General features: G+C 44.0%; 1 long non-coding RNA gene across 2 annotated transcripts; it reads left to right on the forward strand.

The window, feature by feature from the left end:
* Window positions 1-2,595: 2,595 nt before the first annotated feature.
* LOC133366496 (uncharacterized) lies at window positions 2,596-8,926 on the forward strand. 2 transcript variants are annotated; one of them, XR_009758415.1, is made up of 6 exons: window positions 2,596-2,690; window positions 3,794-3,948; window positions 6,744-6,886; window positions 7,022-7,374; window positions 7,922-8,163; window positions 8,527-8,926. It is a non-coding gene; the product is annotated as an uncharacterized LOC133366496 (long non-coding RNA). The 2 variants fall into 2 exon arrangements; XR_009758414.1 differs by lacking the exons at window positions 2,596-2,690; window positions 3,794-3,948 and having other exon boundaries at window positions 5,932-6,886.
* Window positions 8,927-18,189: the final 9,263 nt, after the last annotated feature.

Consider the following 18,189-nt stretch of genomic DNA (forward strand, 5'->3'; position numbering starts at 1 on the left):
CCCAAACTCAACTTTGGTGTGTTGCTGTTTCTTCTCTTCTGGGCTGCAAGTCAGAAGTAGTGAATTTGTGGTTATCTAAACACAGCCAGAAAAACCTCAGCTGGGGCGTGACTTGCAGAGCCACAAGGTGGCTGCATAACCACTCTGCTCTGCTCTCCTCCAGAGAAGAAAAACCTCAGCTTGTCTTTTCCTCTGAGAATGGAATACTCTCTAGTGCTCTCTAGTGGGCACAAAATAAAATTAAGCATGGTTATGCAAATTTTAGAAAATGCCACTATGTCCCTTCCTATGCCAAAAAAAAATTAATGATCATTTTTTGATCTATAAATGGCATGGAATTTTAATTTTTTTTAATGGCAGGCATAGGGAACATGAACCCTACAAATATTGTTGGACTCCAAATCCCATCAGCCCTAGCCAGCATAGCCAATGCCCAGGAATGATGGGAGTTGTAGTCCTGCAAAATCTGGAGGCTGACAGATTCCCCATCTCTACTTTGCAGAATTAAAAGTTGGAACGTCGGTCATAAATATCTGTCAGGCTTGGGGCTGCGTAGCCTGTGACAGGCTGCCATGGACTCTGTGGCTGACACAGGGTGATGGGCTGGACAAAGACAGCATTGCTACAAAAAGGCTTGAGATCAGTCATGCTGCCATGACTCTTCAGTCTAGAAGCAATCCAGACACAGAGTCCAAGGAGTCCAAGGCACCAGCTAAGGATTCAGATGAGCTTCAGGGCTCTGAATCTGCTGCTGGAGATCAGTAGACCATTGGACTTCGGGCTGGCAGACATGATTCCACAGAACAACATCCCATAAACCCAGGGCCTAGAGAGCCAGAGCCAGGACTCACAGGTTCTTACCCCTCAGCCTAAGGAACCCAATACCCCCCACAGTACCTCACCAGTCCAGCACCACAGGTACCACACCATATGTGGGGCATGGAACGTCAGAAAAGTGCTCATCTTCAATCCAGATCTTTTGAGCATCTAAGTTCTCAACAAGGGGGTTGTTGCAGAACATTGGGAAGTTTACCGTTAAATTATGGGAAACATGCAGCCTCACACCTGGTGTTGCTCAGGGATTCTAGGAAACCAAAAATGTCACCATCTTGATTCAACATGGCATCTAACTGTATCCAAACATAGACAACTAACAGTTCCTTTTTGTAAGGAACCACCATGGCCAGTTAGGCTATGATATTTTGAGAAGTATCCAAAAGGAAGACTACTGATTCCAGGCTTAGCTGATCCTAAAGCACATAAGAGAAGCTACCAAACATAGAAGCTTATGTTTGTAGTTAGGGCAAGTTCAGAAGGTAGAACACCCTCTTATTGTTCATTGAAATGTATTGCAGTACCATGTTTAATGAATCAAATTGTTTGGTTTAAGTACAGTTGGTGGGGTTTGATCCAAGGGGATTGTGAGCAACCTAAAGCATCTCACCCCAGGTCCTTAGGCCCAAGCTATGGGAGGGTCCTGCTGCTCCATATTCAGTAAGTGGTGGCCACTAACAATTGATTGGTCTATTCTACTGTAGGTTTATTTATTGCTGATAAAAGTGGGGTACTTAGATGCCCAGTTGAATTGGTCTTGCAAGTGTCAGGTACAGAGGGATGTAAGAAATCACTTAAAGGCCCCCAAGGTTGTCATGAGGTGGAGCCTAAGAGAGGTAGTCAGAGGGGTAGCAATGGAAGATTGGTGCCCTGGCATGTCTGCCTTTGCCTCTGCCCACCTGCAAGGGCCACCTACTGCTGCCATCTTGATGGCTCCCAGTTGCCCTCCAGTCCAGTCCCTTCTCCTGACTCTGTTGTGGAGTGCCCGGCAATGGTGGCCACAGCTAGGAGGCTGGTAGCACACTTATAGGCACTCCAAAGTCAAGGATCAGGCCCCTGATCAGATTGGGGTGTGTGTGCATGTGTGTGTGCAAGCACAGCCCCATTTGTATTGATTTTATTGTAGTGTCCTTTGTTTTTGTTGTGCACTGCCTTGCTGCATTTTTATGAAAGTATAGCCTATTAAATAAATTAAATATATAAACAATCAGTAATGGGTGCATCAACTATGACTCCAGTCCTCATCTCACTTAATGTGGGAGTAAGCCCCACTGAATTAACTGGGAGCTACATCTGAGTAGTCTTATTTATTTATTTATTATGTGATTTACATCCCACCCTTCCTCCCAGCAGCAGCCCAGACTTGGTTAGGACTGCATTGCAAGGCGGGGTCGGGATCCTCTGGCCTTCCAGATGTTGTAGGACTCCATCTCCCATCACCCTCAAACATCATAGCCAACGGTCAAGAATGATGGGGGTTGTAGTCCAGCAAGAAGGTCACAGGTTCCCCAGAACACACTATTTTGGTGCCTATTCTTGAGGTGTCTTTATGGGGGAGGGACTTCTTAATACTTTCTTGCTTTCTGACATTTTGGTACATTGGGTGGTCTTCATCACCACTATTCCTACTCAGAATGGACCCACTGAAGTTAATGGGCATGGCTAAACTTCATTCATTTCAATAGGTCAACTGTGAGTAGGACTTAGTTGACCACAGCCCTATGATCGTCACCATCTTTTTCGCCAATCTTCTTTCAGATCTACTGCAAACAAATATCCCAATTAGCAGCAAAATGGCTGTAGCCCAGTCCAAAGAAGGAAGTACATCCAACAGATTTCAAGTGCCTTACTCCTAGGTATGTGTGCATTTGTAAGGACTGCATCCAAAGTCCATGCAAAGATGGTGAGTCCTCCTGCAGATCGGCTGCTGATTCCCCCTTGTAAGTTTTTGCCCTGCCTCTCTACTGTCTCACCTCACTGTGTCGCTCATAGCACAGAAATAGACAGCAGAGTCATTCAGTTGGCTGGCAGATTTCTCCAGGTTGAAGGTCGTCTCCTGTTTATTGTGCTTGGCATGAAATCCTTGACTGAGCCCCGCACCAGAGGTGGTATCTTGTCCAATCTGACTCAGAAAGGGCATTGGAGGCTGACTGGAGCGCTGAACATACCACAATGGATAGACTATGAAAGAAGATTCATAGGCACATTTGAGAGCGATGCGGTCTCCTGCAGTGACAGTCACAGTACCTTCCATTTGCTTCACTGTCTGTCCAACACTCTTTTCTTTACAGGAGAAAACAGTAGAAGAGATTGTGTTAGATGAAGAGATGGACACACAAGAGAATTAACGGATTATTCCTGTTTCCTTAGCTGTTTGCTTTTTGGGAACAATTTCAGAAATAGCGTTGTATCAGGTCCACCCTATCCTGAAAGAACACCCTTCACACAGGCACACATTCAACATGAGTGAAACTCAAAGGGCCTTAAGACAATCAAAGATTCAGACACAACATACAAATAAGACATGCAATTTAGAGCTGGGGAGATCAGAGTAGGGTGGAGGATCAACTTAGTTTTTCAGATCCTCAGATCCAGCAACTGGAGCCTGGTGCAAACAGACTCTCGCTTAGAATCAATAAATTCTGAGCCCAGGAATCTATTCTGAGAACCACAACTGCATTGACACCCCAGTTCTTCCATACATAAAGCCTGTTCTTGAATATCCTCATGCTTTCTTCATTTCAATAGTATAATTTAGGTGCTTTGGAGGAAGGGGTTCATTTCCTTGTGCCTGCACTATGCAGAAGGAGCGAATCGTATGAGAACTCTGCCCCTGGACCCGATTCAAAGTCTCTTTGAAACTGTTGGGAGTCAGAAATCCTTGCTGATCTACTGAAGATCTACTGCTGATCTACAGATCTTTCCTTAAATCCCTTAATCTATCTTTTGCTACCCTCAGCATTAGGAGGATCTTGACCTCCTGAGCAAAAATGACCTCTTTGCATGGTGAGGAAATGGAGCACTTACTTAAGACTGAGATGGTGATGGACACAGCCAAGGTCCAAAGGAGAGACATATTCCTGGATCAAGGAAGAGAGAAGCACCAAGGAATTGGTAAGGTGTTTGCTATTGGTTCTGATCAGTTTCTGGACTTTGCTCGGCAAACTCTACTCTGTAATGATGTTTGGTGAAATGTGGCTGACTCCTTCCTCTTGGTAAGTAGTTTCTAGAGGGCAGCTGAAAGTGAAAGAACAGGATGTGGTTAGTGATCAGAAAGCCAATGTGTGGTGTTGCATGTGGACTCAATATTTGACTTCTTATGGGTCCTAGTGTGAAAAAAAAGTTGCCCAACACTTCCACCTGGTGCCTGAAAACTGCATAACAGCTTCAAGGACAAGACACCACAAAGTGGGCAAAGAAGATGGGACCCAAAATTTCCAGTCCGCCTCACAAAGGGGGAAAAATATTTTTTGCACCAACTCCCCCTCCCAATGATCAAGGCTGAATTTCCTTCTTACAGCTTTGAATAGCAGGTTGTCTTTGAGGATCAGTTTATTTCCAGCCCCTGTCAATTTTGCTTGTGTTTGTTCATATGTCTGTTCTGCCCCGATTCTAATGAATAAACTAATAAGGTTTCTTAGTCAACCTGTATCAAAGGATCCTAGGGTACGTTGCAACAATATAATCATACAGTTACTAACAAGAAAAATAAGTAAAACAGATTATACACATTTATAAAAACAAGTAAGAACAGTAACTCTGACCATTTCTTGAAAATCAGCACTCCATCCCCCCAAAATACAAATGTTGTATTGCAATTTATACTTAAATATGTATTGTGTCACAAGATAGGTATTTAAATACATAATTTATTTCAATGTACACATTTTGAAATATACTTTATCCTCAACTCCTTCATTTTTATGAATTTGGTATATTTTATTAGGCAAACACTATATTGCAAACTTCAGAGAAATGCAAAATCCAGCATGTGTTCAGGACATGAAAATTAGGTTGGTACACTTAAAAGAGCAAAATTCTTCTTCATCCCTTCCTAGTTTTCTACTAGCTCCAAGAGTTGAACAGGTTGCAGAAATGGAGTAGACTGTGGAATGTCATTCTATGGTTCTATGATAGGTTGCAGAAGAGTAAGTGCATCTCGGGTTGCAGAAGAATGTGGAATAGGTTGCCGAAGGACAAAAATCTCTCACATCCCACTTTAGGTTTCCTGCTAGCTCCCAATGTGCAATAGGTTGCAGCTTCACACAAAAGGAGTTGTGCTATTGATGTAATGATGGCTACAAACATGGATGACTTTAAAAGAGTATTAGACAAATTCATGGAGGATAAGGCTATGTTCTACCTCCACTGTCAGAGGCAGTATGCCAGTGGCTGGGAATCATAACTGGGAAAAGGGCTGTTCTGATTGGTTTCAATCAACAGGAAAAGACAAGCATGTTAGAAGACTCTTCTCATTGGCTAACATACTCCCTTTTTATGCTGATTGGCTTTTAGGTCACTGGAGACATAGGGACCCTGCTGGGACCTGGCTACCCCCAAAAGTAAGGGGTCTAAGACCCCCTGAGACCTCAGATGACAACACCTCTGGCTGTAGTCCAGCAAGAACTAGACAGGATCCCCATTCTGACTTTACAGAATTAGAGGATGGAAGATGGGTAATAAATATCTCTCAAACTGAGGGATAACCTGTGACACAGGGTAGAGCCTAGGAGAGGTAGTCTGAGGGCAGAGGTTTAACAAGGCTCAGTTTCCTGTCAATCTCTGTCAGAGCAAGTGGCTCACTTGGAGCTCTCCATGGTCCTGAAACATCTGACCTTCCTTCTTACCTGGGATCCATCCCCAGATGAGAACAGGACACAAACAGAAGGCCAGAGACAGGGGATGTGGTCATGGATAGGCCGAAGCTCCGATACCAGGACAGGCAGGTCCTTTTGTCCAAAACCTGTAAAATGGAAAATTGATCTGATTGGGGGGCATGTACATCCCTATTTTTTATTGATTTCATTGTAGTAGTGTTGTTGTTTTTATGTGGTGTATTGCCTTGCTGTATTTTTTATGAAAATGTGGCACATAACTATTTAAATAAATAAAATGTACAAATAATCAATAATAGATAAATCAAGTACGGCTGTAATCCTAACCTCATTTATATGGGAGTAACCCCCATTTACTTAACTGGGATTACATCAGAGTAGACATGGTTAGGATAGCATTGCAAGGCAGGGTTGGCAACCTGTGGCCTTTCAGATGTTGCAGGACTCCAACTCCCATCAGCCTCAACCATCATGGCCAATGGTCAAGCATGAGGGTCACAGGCTGCCCAGAACACACAATATTTCGGCTCCCATTCTGGAGGTGTGTGTTTGGGGGAGGAGCTTCTTCATAATGTCTTCCTGTGTACCATTTTGGTATGTTAGTCCTACTCAGAGTAGACTTATTGAACCTAATGGACATGACTAACTTAACTTTATTAATTTCAGTAGGTCTGCTCTGAGTAGGACTTAGCTGAATACAACCCCATGACTTTTATGTCTTCTCTCTTATTTTAATGACACAGAGTTAATCTCTAACTCTGTGCAGTGTTTTGGGACATCAGCTGTTGCCCTTGGTCTTTGGGTCCATGATCTCCTGAGCTATTAACATTAGACCTTTGTCTTTTCCCAGTGAAATCCTGACTCCTTATAATGCCTGACAGACTTTCAGAATTTGCTAAAGTTCTCCTGTGTACTTGTCAGCTTTTCAGCTGCGAGATGTTTGATCCTGTTTTTCTGATCTCTTCATTGATTCCTTTTGGTTATCTGGCTTTATCTGGGGCTCTCTCATCTGTTTCTCTTAATGTTGCATATTTTTATTGATTTCTTGTTGTATTATTTTGATTTTCCCATGAGCTGCTTTGAAGAGACACCAGGAAACCAAGTTATATCTGGAATGCTCAAGTGGAGCAAACAAATATCCCAATTAGCAGCAATTGCTTCTGGCCTGGTCTAAAGGTTGAAGTACATCCGATGGAATTCAACAGCCTTACTCCCAGGTATGTGTGCATATGTAACAACTGCAACCAAAGTCCCTACAGAGATTGTGAATCTTTTGTGTACCTGCTATTTCTTTCCCCTTGCAAGTTTTTGCGCTGCTTCTCTTCTGGCTCACCTCACTGTGTCTCTCACAGCACAGAAGTAGATAGCAGAGTCATTCAGACGGCTGGCAGATCTCTCCATGTTGAAGGTCTGAGTATCGAGCTTGGCATTAAACCCTTGACTGAGCCCCTCACCGGAGGTGGAACCTGCTCCATAATTACTCAGAAGGAGTCTGGGAGGTTGGCTGGGATGCTGAATGTACCAGAATGCGCTGACTGTGCCAGAATATTTATAGGAACAGTTGAGAGCAAAACGGTGTCCTTCGAGGGTAGTCACAGTGCCTTCCGTTTGGTCGACTGACTGTGCAACACTCCTTTCTGTATAGAAGATAATGGCAGAAGAGATGATGTTAAAAAGAGAGATGGGCAAGCAGGTGAATGGGCAGGTAATCCCTGTTTCCTGGCTTCGCTTCTTCACTTTTTGCCAACCATTTCAAAAAATCTATTGTGTCATTCCGCCATTCCTATTCACAATCAGCACCATTCACAAAGGCACACAAGCAGCAACAGTAGAACTCCAAGGGACTTTTAATATCATCAGTGGAAACACCCCTAGATTCAGATGCATCAAAAAAATTAAACATGTAGTTTAGAGGAGAGGTGATCAGACTTTTTTTGGAGGGGTCAACGTAGTTCTTTTGTGGACTCCTGAGGGTGACCCAAATGGAACCTGACACAAACAGACATATAGTTAGAATTAATTATTTCTGAGCCCATGAATTTATTCTGAATACCAGAACTGAATGGAGCTCACAGTCCTTCCATATACAAAAGCCATTCCTAGACACCTCAAGTTCATCTTAGCTATATAATTTAGGGCTTTGGAGGGAGGGGGTCCTTTTGTTGCTGCTGCTTTAAAACAATTGGGAGTGAGAAATCAAGTGGAGATTACCGACAGATCTTCCCATAGACCCCCTTTTCTCCCTGATTTAGGGGATCTTGAGCACTTGAGGATACATGAATCAAAAAGACCTCTTCCCATGGTGGGGAAACGGATCACTTACTTAAGACTGAGGTGATGATGAGCACAGCCAAGGCCCAAAGGAGAGACATTTTTCCCAGATCAAGAAGGAAAAGAGCATGAAGGAACTGGGTCCACTCAGCTTCTGGGCTTTGCTCTGCAAACTTCAGCGTATGAGAAGATGTGATGAAATGTGGCTGGCTCCTTCCTCTCAGTAAGTGGTTTCTAAACAACAAGGGAAAAAAAGAGGATGTGGTTAGCGGTCAGGACGCCAGTGTGTACTATTGAATGTTTGACATCCATGTTTGACATCGCAGTAGGATGGAAACTTGCTCAATATCTCCACCTTATGCCTGAAAGCCACATGACAACTTCAACGACAAGACATAGCACAGTGGGCAAGAAAGATGAGACCCAAGTTTAAGCCCTCTGGTCCACCACCCAAAGGGGGGAAAGAACCACTGGCTCCAACTCTCCCTCTGAATGATCAACCCTGGATTTCTTTTTGTCAGCCCTGAGCTACAGAATTTCTTTAGGTGAGTTTGCTTAAATTCTCCTTTATCTCTGTCTCTGCTAGCTCCAGATGTAGAATAAGTTGCAGCTCTACAGAAGCACAGAGGCCCTATCCTTGATCTTCATCGTATCTAGTGAGAAAAGAAGAAAAGGCGAAGCCAACCTTTGATAACATTTGAGTTGCTGGCTGAATTCAGTCTTTGTGCATTCTTATATGAAACAACCTGATCTGCACCTCTCAGGCTAACATGTGGATTGGAAGTTAGCTGCCCACTGGGATCCTTAGAGCTTATTTCCACAGGGGGGAAACACGCTTGTTTTTTTGTTCAGTCTTACATTTTGCCTTCAGGAAACAGTGACAGCTGGAAGGACAAGTCGGCACAGTGGGCAAAAAAGATGGGACCCCAAGTTTAAGCTTTCCAGTCCACCTCACAAAGGGAGGGAAAGAAGAATAAATTGCATCAACCCCCCTCCGTATGATCAAGTCTTACAGCCTTGACTTGAAGCTTCACCTTAAGGATGGCCGGATCAGTCTATTTCCAGCCCCTGTCAATTTTGCATGCGTTGAAATAAATAATTTATCTCAATGTACACGTGCGTTTTATCCTCAAATCCACTCTTTTTTAAAAATGCATTTTCATACATTTTATTATGTGAAAGCTACATTCCAAATTTCAGAGAAATGTGAAATCTGTCACGAGTTAGCCCAGGGCATGAGACGTAGGTTGGTACAAAGAACAAAAGAACAAAATTCTCCTCCATCCGTCCTTAGCTTTCCTGCTAGCTCCTGATGTGGAATAGGTTGCAGAAACTCAATAATTTATTATTTAATTTATATTTGATTTATATCCTGCCCTTCCTCCCAGCAGATTGCAGAAGGGTAGGTGGATCTTAATTGCAGAAAATACCACGCAAGGCAGGATGGTTGCAGTAGAATGCGGAATTAATTGCAGAAGTGCAAAAACCTTCTTTCCCCCCTCTAGTTTTCTTGCTAGCTCCAGATGTGCAGCTCTGCACAAAAGGAGTTGTGCTATTGGGATGGCTTTAAAAGAGGATTAGACCTATTCATGGAGAGTAGGCTATGTTCTACCTCCACTGTCGGAGGCAGTATGCCTCTGAATACCAGTGGCTGGGAATCACATCTGGGGAAAGGGCTGTCCTGATTGGTTTCAACCAGCAGGAAAAGACAAGGAAGTGTGCTAGAAGACTCTTCTCAGTGGCTAACACACTCCCTTTTCATGCTGATTGGCTTATAGGATGATGGAGACATAGGAACCATGCTGGGACCTAGTTACCCCACCCCACAAAAAAATAAGGGATCTAAGACCCCCTGAGACCTCAGACGACTACACTCCTGGCTAGAGTCCAGCAACATCTAGAGGGTGACACATCCTGACTTTACAGAATTAAAAGTTGGAAGATGTGCTTGCGGGCTTGCCAGAGGCATCTGATTGGCCATCGTGAGAACATGATTTTGAACTAGATGAACTTTTGGCCTGATCCAGCGGGGCTCTTCTTATCTTGTTCCATCTGGTCTGATCTTTGTTGAAGGGAGATACTGTTGGTACTAGTGCTATTTAGGGGGGAAAACAGGAGAAAACAAAAAGGGAAGCCAAGCAGTGATGACATTTTGGGATGCTTTAAATTCACTTGTTCAAACTTTGTCTTCGACATTTTTTTCTTAATGTTATTTGTTATTTAGTTTAATTTTTGTAAATTGTATTGCTTTCATTGATGTAGTTTTATACTTGTGTTTATTTTTCTTTGTAAGTCGCCTCAAGGGCTTTTAGCCAAAAGGTGGGGTATAATTAAATTTAATAATAATAATAATAATAATAATAATAATGCTTGAGGAATTTGATATTTGCCATTTATGTGAAATGACTTGATCTACAGCTCTTAGTCTAACGTAAGGAGCAGAAGTTAGCTGTACACTGGAATTCACACTTTCTTTTGGGGTGGAGGGGGATGCTGTGGTACACTTTCATCAGTGTAAATGCTTCAAACTGCAAGTTTAAATATATGCTTTGAGAAAAAACAAATGTAATGCCAATGTTTGGAATGCATATATAAAGTGATATGAAAACACATGATTAAATATGTATTTTGGAAACATTTGAATAAAAAAAGTTACAGATACATGTGAAAATAGAACAGAATGATATGTAAAAACATACAAAAGTGATTCGGACTAGAAATAGATTGAAAAATGGAAATGGACTGCCTTCAAGTTGATTCTGACTTATGGCGACCCTATGAATAGGGTTTTCATGAGGCTGGGAGGCAGTGACTGGCCCAAGGCCACCCAGTGAGCTTCATGGCTGTGTGGGGATTCGAACCCTGGTCTCCCAGGTCATTGTCCAACACTCTAACCACTACGCCACACTGATTACCCACCCCTAATTCATAGGTCAACTTTGTCAAAGGGAAAAATGATTGGATCTAAGGCCACTATGGATTATATCCAGCTAAATCACACTAAGAGCAGGCCTATTGACATCAATAGACTTGACTAATTTAAGTCCATTGATTTTAATGGGTCCACTCCGAGTATGGCTTAGATGGATACAACAGTTTGTTGGGAACCCCAAGTGCATTTCAGAAAACTCCATTATGAATCTCATCTCCAAGACATGTGAGCTTGAATCTGCTTCCTGTTCAATGATTTATTTATTTATTTATTTATTTATTTAATTACATTTCTAGACCGCCCTATAGCAGAAAGCTCTCAGGGCGGTGTACAACAAATAAAATCACAATTAAAATATGAGCAAGTGTGAAAAATATAATACAATTATAAAAACATTAAACATGATAAAAATCCGAAATAGAATTGCCATTGAGTTTATAAATTAAAATCCATATTAGGTTTAAAATTAAATTTAAAATGTTTAAAAAGCCTGGGCGAAAAGGTAGGTTTTTACCTGGCGCCGAAAAGATAACAAAGAAGGCGCCAGGCGTATCTCGTCTGGGAGGGCATTCCATAGTTCGGGGGCCACCACCGAGAAGGCCCTAGATCTAGTTGTTGATCTCCGGGCCTCTTTATGAGTTGGGACCCGGAGAAGGGCCTTCGGCGTCGAGCGTAGTGAACGGGTAGGTACATAGCCAGAGAGGCGCTCCACCAGGTATTGCGGTCCGATGCCGTTTAGGGCTTTATAGGTAAGAACCAACACTTTGAATCTGGCCCGGAAACATATCGGTAGCCAGTGCAGCTGCTCCAGGACAGGTGTTATATGGCCAAATTTCTTTGTCCCAGTGAGAACTCTGGCCGCAGCATTTTGCACTAGCTGAAGTTTCCGAACCGTCTTCATAGGTAGCCCCACGTAGAGTGCATTACAGTAGTCCAATCTAGAGGTTACCATAGCATGGATAACTGAGGCGAGATTCTCCCTGTCCAGATAGGGTCATAGTTGGGCTACCAGCCGAAGCTGGTAGAATGCATTCCGTGCCACCGAGGCTACCTGAGGCTCAAGTGACAGGAGCGGGTCTAATAAGACCCCCAAACTACGTACCTGCTCCTTTAGGGGGAGTGTAACCCCATCTAGGGCAGGTCGAACATCAACCATCTGGGCAGAGGGCCCTCCCACCAACAGCATCTCAGTCTTGTTAGGACTGAGTTTCAGTTTATTATGTTGCACAACATAAGCTATCTCATTGAACAAGAAGGTGAAAACTAAAAGGAATTTACTTTGTGATTCAGAACCTCACTTCTGATTCGTTCACAGAGAACGGGACTTGCACCTGAGCATCCTCCAGCTCACAGAAGAGGACTGAAGCCACTCCCCTCCCCTTGCAAGTTTCTGTTCAGCTCCTCTTGCATTTCCCACCACTGTGTCTCTCACGGCACAGTAGTAGACCGCTGCGTCTTCCATCTCCGCCTTGCTGATGGAGAGCTCTGTCAACATCTTGCCCTTGTCAATGTCCATTGTCAAACGTCCATCTTGTACCTTCTCAAATAAACCATCGATGATTGAGTGAGGGGCTGTGTCCTGACTGTGCTTGTACCAAAAGAGCTGACTGTATGAAGAGGTTCCATGGTTACAGGAGATCTGTGCTGTTCTTCCTAAAGAGACAAAGACTTCTGGAGGCTGAGCAATATCCCCATTGATTTCTCTGCCTGGAATAAATCACCACAAATTGTGACTGGTTATGCAGCTAGAAATAGTAGCGCTAACGTCCGGAATATTCCCTTTGTAAGCCTAATCTTCTTTCTGGTACTGGTAGTGCCGGTGCTGCTAATATGTATGGCAGAACTATTGCAACTACTTCTCACCACAGCATGAGTTGCAATAGTGCTACACCTGTGCATACTAGTTTTTATTGACCAGCAGATTAATGCAATATGTGATGAAAGCAATGAATGAGAGCATGTGGGAGGACAAGGTGTTGAACTACCTGCAAACGATTTTCTAAGGAATTCGCTACTTACGTAGGAAAAGCAGTCCAAAGAGAAACTTCCACTGAGCTGTCCAGGCTCTCGAGACCGTCCTGAAGAACATGGATGCTTCAGTTGGAGTGTCTCCCTCCTAAGAGAGGGCTCTGAAAAGCAGAACAGAAGCTGAGCTTGTCTCCTTCCCAGACTCAGCTTTGGTGTGCTGCTGTTAGAGTGTTTGTGGTTAACTTAACAAAAACCCTCCGCTTGTGTCTTCCTCTGTGAGAGGAATACTCTCTAGCGCTATCCAGTGGGGATAAAAATATCAACCACAGTTATGGGGGGGAGAAGGCCACCTAGAGGCTGCTTTTCACATTGCGCTTTATTCCATTATTCTGATGGTTTCTTGCCTGGTAATTTGCATATTTTATTTGATATTTCACATGACATAAAAGCTAATTCTGGAAATCTAGCAGAATATAGTGAAAGGTCACTGCTAATTTCCGTGATAATTTCTGCCCTTCTTCCCATTAGATGTTCCCACCCTGATGAAAATTGTACTGGTATTCCAGCTGAGGTAACAGCTTCCCCTCCCTCCTGTTCCTACACCCACTCCTGTGTCCAGACAACCCACAAAAATAATGTCAGATGTTAAAGGGAGAAGAGTCGCATGGCAACAGAATGAGATCTTAACCTCCTGCACTGTGGGCATCTACAGTGTGTGTGTGTATAACAGGTGAGGGATGAAAACAAGACCTTGTTCACTGCAGTAGCGTGAAAGACATTTGTGCAAAATGCCGGTATACTGGCTGAAAAAAGCCATGGTTCCTTAATGCAACAAGTATGGCAGCGTGAAAGGAATTTCAGAAATTGGGACAGAAGCACAACCATTTTCGTCCGTAAAACTGACACAATAAGCCCCATGTGTGCAAGCAGCCTGAGACTTATCTGTGCCCAAAAGTGGTATGAGTCATTGTTTGATCAATAAAATTTCATGGATTTTTTCTTTAAAAAATAACCAGATTAGGAACATGGGACTTCCAAGTGTTGTTTGACTCTAAATTCAGATGGGAAGGAAGCACTTTTAGTTTTGCTGGGGAGGAGGCTGTATACAGTAATGAGCCTAGATGCACCTCAAAAGGAAGAGCACTTCACAACCTTTCATTTATTTATTTATTTATTAAACTTGTATACCGCCCCATAGCCAAAGCTCTCTGGGCGGTTTACAATAACTAAAATACCATTTAAAATACATCCTTTAAAAAACAATTCAAAGCACAATTTAAAAATGTAAAACAATGTAGAGCACGTGCTAAAATGCCTGGGAGAAGAGCAAAGTCTTGACCTGGCGCCGAAAAGATAACAACCTTTTCAGCTCAAGGGCCACATTCCCTCATGGACAACCTTCCAGGGGCCACATCCCAGTGTCAAACAAGGGCAGAACAATGACTCTTATCTTTGTACAGAAGGCTTCATTCTAGCCATACAAAGACAGAGGTTTCCATGTACATACATACACACACCTCTCTATCTTCTGTCAAGAAAAGCAGACAGCATTTTTGCCATTCAAGGAGACATCCTAGCCACAAATAAGCACCCAAGGCTGGTGAGGGTGTGTGTGTGTGGCCTTGGGAGACTTTTACAAGCCAGACAGAGAAGCCTGGAGGCCCTCATTCAGCTCTGTTCCTGGTGTTCCCCATGCCTGCCTTAAAAGTCATATTCATAGAGCATCACCCTACCAGTGGCTAGGGTTGCCCAAATCTATCAATTTTGGTTTCTATCAATTTCTCACCATTTCCACATCACTTTGCAATTTTTATTTTTTGGCAAACAAAAATCCTCAGGACAATTCATCTGCATTTTTGTGTATATTTCTCCTATTAGACACATTTTTTTTTGCTTTTTTTGCTACTACAGACATTTTTGAAAAGCAATTTTCCTCCATATAATGCATTTTACACACTATTTTCACTAATATATGCATTTTAATGCACACTTTACTATATCCCTTTTTTGTACACATTACTTGGCTGGAGAACTGCATTGTAAAATTCAGGGAAGTGCAAAATTTGAAGGATGGCTGTGATTCAGTCCTCATATTGTTCCAGAAAGTGTGAATTATTTATTTAGGCAATTTATATACCACTTAGCTCTAAATGGTGTAAGTAGGTTAGCCTTTCAATGCAACCTGCATTGAATTTCTCCTCTGTTCCCACCAGTAGCTGTTAACAATGGACCAGCATTCAAGGAGGCAGTAGATCTCTGAAATACCAGGTACTGGGGAACCAGCAGCAACAACAACAGATGATTATCTTCAGGCCTTGTATATGGAGTCAGAGGAACAGCTGATTGGTCACTGCTGGAAAGAGGATATTGCCTTCCAAGGATCTGTGATCTGATCCAGCTGTGCTGCCCAGGGTTGTTCTCATGTTAATATTGTAAACATGTTGAACAGGAACAGCTGTCTACCTTAGATGAGTGGCTGGAATTGGCCTCATATCACCACCTAGTGGGGAAGAATGTGCACTGTGCACATCTCCTTGGTAAAGCAGCAGTCCAGAATGGTTTCATGATGTTAGCCAGTGATACTTGTCTGTCTGTTTAAGAATATAAGAAAAGCCCTGCAGGATCATATCAAAGGCCCCTCTAGTCTCATCAGCCTCAGCCAATGTTCAGGGATGATGGGCACAACTGCGACCTGTCACAATTTTGCAAATTAAAAAAAAAAGGAAAAGCATGTTGGAATAGTTGTTCTTTCAAAATTCTCTTTATTTAAGATTTCATGAAGAGCCAATTCAACCAAACAAAGACTCCTCCCCCTGCCTCAAGCTCCCCCCCTCAAGAAACCTCCTGCCAAATCGCAGAGAGTCAAATATTTGCACAGTTTCACCATTACAGGATGGGTTATTTAAAAAAAAAATTGTGGAACAGTAGTGCTAGCGGAAGGAGTTAGGAGCATAGCAATCTGCCTTATGCTGAGTCAGACCATCTCGCTCAGCATTGTCCACACTGATTGGAAGCAGCTCTCCAGGGTTTCAGGCAGGAGTCTCTCCCAGCCTTAACTGGAGAGGCCAAGGATTGAACTCGGGACCTTCCGAATGCAAGGCAGATGCTCTGCCACTGGGCCATGGCCCTTCCCAAGTCTGAGCTGCACAATGGAACTTAGAATAGAATAGTAGAGTTGGAAGGGGCCTATAAGGCTATCAAGTCCAACCCCCTGCTCAATGCAGGAATCCAGATCAAAGCATTCCCGACAGATGGCTGTCCACCTGACTCTTGGAGGCCTCCCGGGTCGGAGAGCCCACTACCTCTCTAGGTCATTGGTTCCATTGTCATATGGTCTAACAGTTAGGACGTTTTTCCCCATCTTCTAGTGGTGACTGGTGCCTCCATGTCAGAGAAGCAGTGGAATCGGCTCTGGGTTTTATTCTGAACTTCCAAGGAGCTGTCCAAGGTGCTGGATGTATTTTGGGAATAGGCCTCAGCACCTTGGACACCTCCTTGGACACTTGCTTGGACAGCCATCAGCCACCACTGCCGTCTTCCCTCCCTGCATGCCCCATACATCTGCTTCAGTTTAGAGGGCAGCACATGGGGAGAGAAGAGGCCTGAGCTGTGCAAGTTCCATTGCACAGCTAAGACTCCTTGCGCTAGAGGAACTGTTCAGCTGAATATTGGCCTGTGTGTGCATGTGCATGCCATGCATTATAACCCTTCCTTTAAGGAAAAACTGTATTCAGTTGAGCCAGTCCATTGATCCATCTAGCTGGTTGAGGCTGATGGGAGTTACAGTCCAAAACATCTGGAAGGCTTCAGACTGGGGAAGTCTGATCCACACAGATCACTGACAGTGCTCTGGGATTCCTTTTCCATCCCTACTAGAAGATGGTGAGGATTGGAGCTGAGACCTTTTACATACAAAGCATGTCGTCTGTCACTGAGCTATGGCCCTTCCCCATTGTAAAATAGATTCATACCTTGTGATTTATTTCTTCAGTTGTTGTGAGTACAGCAGCCGTGCATGTTACAAGTGACCTGAACCAGTGCAAGGAGCAATAGACAAAAAGGACTCTATTTTTCCTTCTGCTGATTTCTGCTGTACAGCGTTTGTTGCTTTTGCAGGCTTTGCTCCTTCCCTTACTCTGTTCTCCTCCTGTCTTTATTCTCAGTTAGCTAGTAATGGCTCCCTGAGTGCAGGCTGCATGGCTGAGTCATTTTACCTCTTTGTAGTAATAAACCTTTCAACTAAGTCTTAACAGACCAATTATTTCTGCATTCTGCTGCAATATATGTCTACGAAAAACTCTAATAGACATGACTTGAACGTTCCATCATTTTCATACCCAGGGCTGGCGCCAAAGGACGGCCAGGCCAGGCCCTGGCCAAGGGCCCCTACAGCCCAGAGGGCTCCTCGTTAGGGTGGGAGAGAAGCTCTTCCCTTCTGCGATCCGCAACAGGGTCCCTGCTGCAGATCGCATGGAGGGAGCGTCCTGGCTGCCTGCCCATTAGCTCGCTCCACCTACCTTCCTCCTGTCTTCGCTGCTGTGCGCGCTGGGCTGCCATCAACCAAGATGGTGGTGGAGGCTTCTTTAAGGGGCTAATGCCCCTACCACCATCTGGTTGATGGCAGACATGTGCACGCATGTAGGGTACCGTACATGCATGCCATCAACCAAGATGGTGGCAGGGGCATCAGCCCCTTAGAGAGGCCTCTGCTGCCATCTTGGTTGATGGTAGCCCTGCGTGCACAGCACACACAGCAGGAAAGGAGAGAGCTAGGTGGAACAGGCAGGAGCTGCACGCCTGGGGCAGGCTGATGCCCCAGGGCCCAGTCATGCCTAGCACCAGCCCTGTTCATACCATCCATCTTCATGCCATACTGATTCAACTCTCCCGAGACAGGCACATCTCCAAAACCTTGCCTCCTCCAACTTCAAGGAGATGGTTCCTTTCCCACCTCCCCTTTTCACTTTATACATGTATCTGAGCACTATTAATGCCAAGGATGTGAGTTCTATATCCATATGGGCCAATTGTATTCCTTTGGGAAGGCTGGAACTGAGCGATGGTTCAATCCCAGGCATGTCCAGGGCAGGCTGGGAATATCCCATTTGAAATACCAGAGAGCTGCTGCCAGTCAGTGTCGATGATACTGAACTAGGTGGACCGATGGTCTGACTCAGCACAAGGCTGCTTCCTGTGACCCTGTATGAACTTCCATTCAAAGAAATGTCAGGGTGTTGTCAGGGTGTTGTTGCCCCAAACTGTCATTACTGCAAGAGGGAGCTATGAGCAGAGTCGGGGTGACCTCAAGGACTGCAGTTAAAATAAAATCTTAAGGTGGGGGGAGCCCCT

The sequence above is a fragment of the Rhineura floridana genome, chromosome 11 (assembly GCF_030035675.1).
Source record: "Rhineura floridana isolate rRhiFlo1 chromosome 11, rRhiFlo1.hap2, whole genome shotgun sequence".
Lineage (NCBI taxonomy): Eukaryota > Metazoa > Chordata > Lepidosauria > Squamata > Rhineuridae > Rhineura > Rhineura floridana.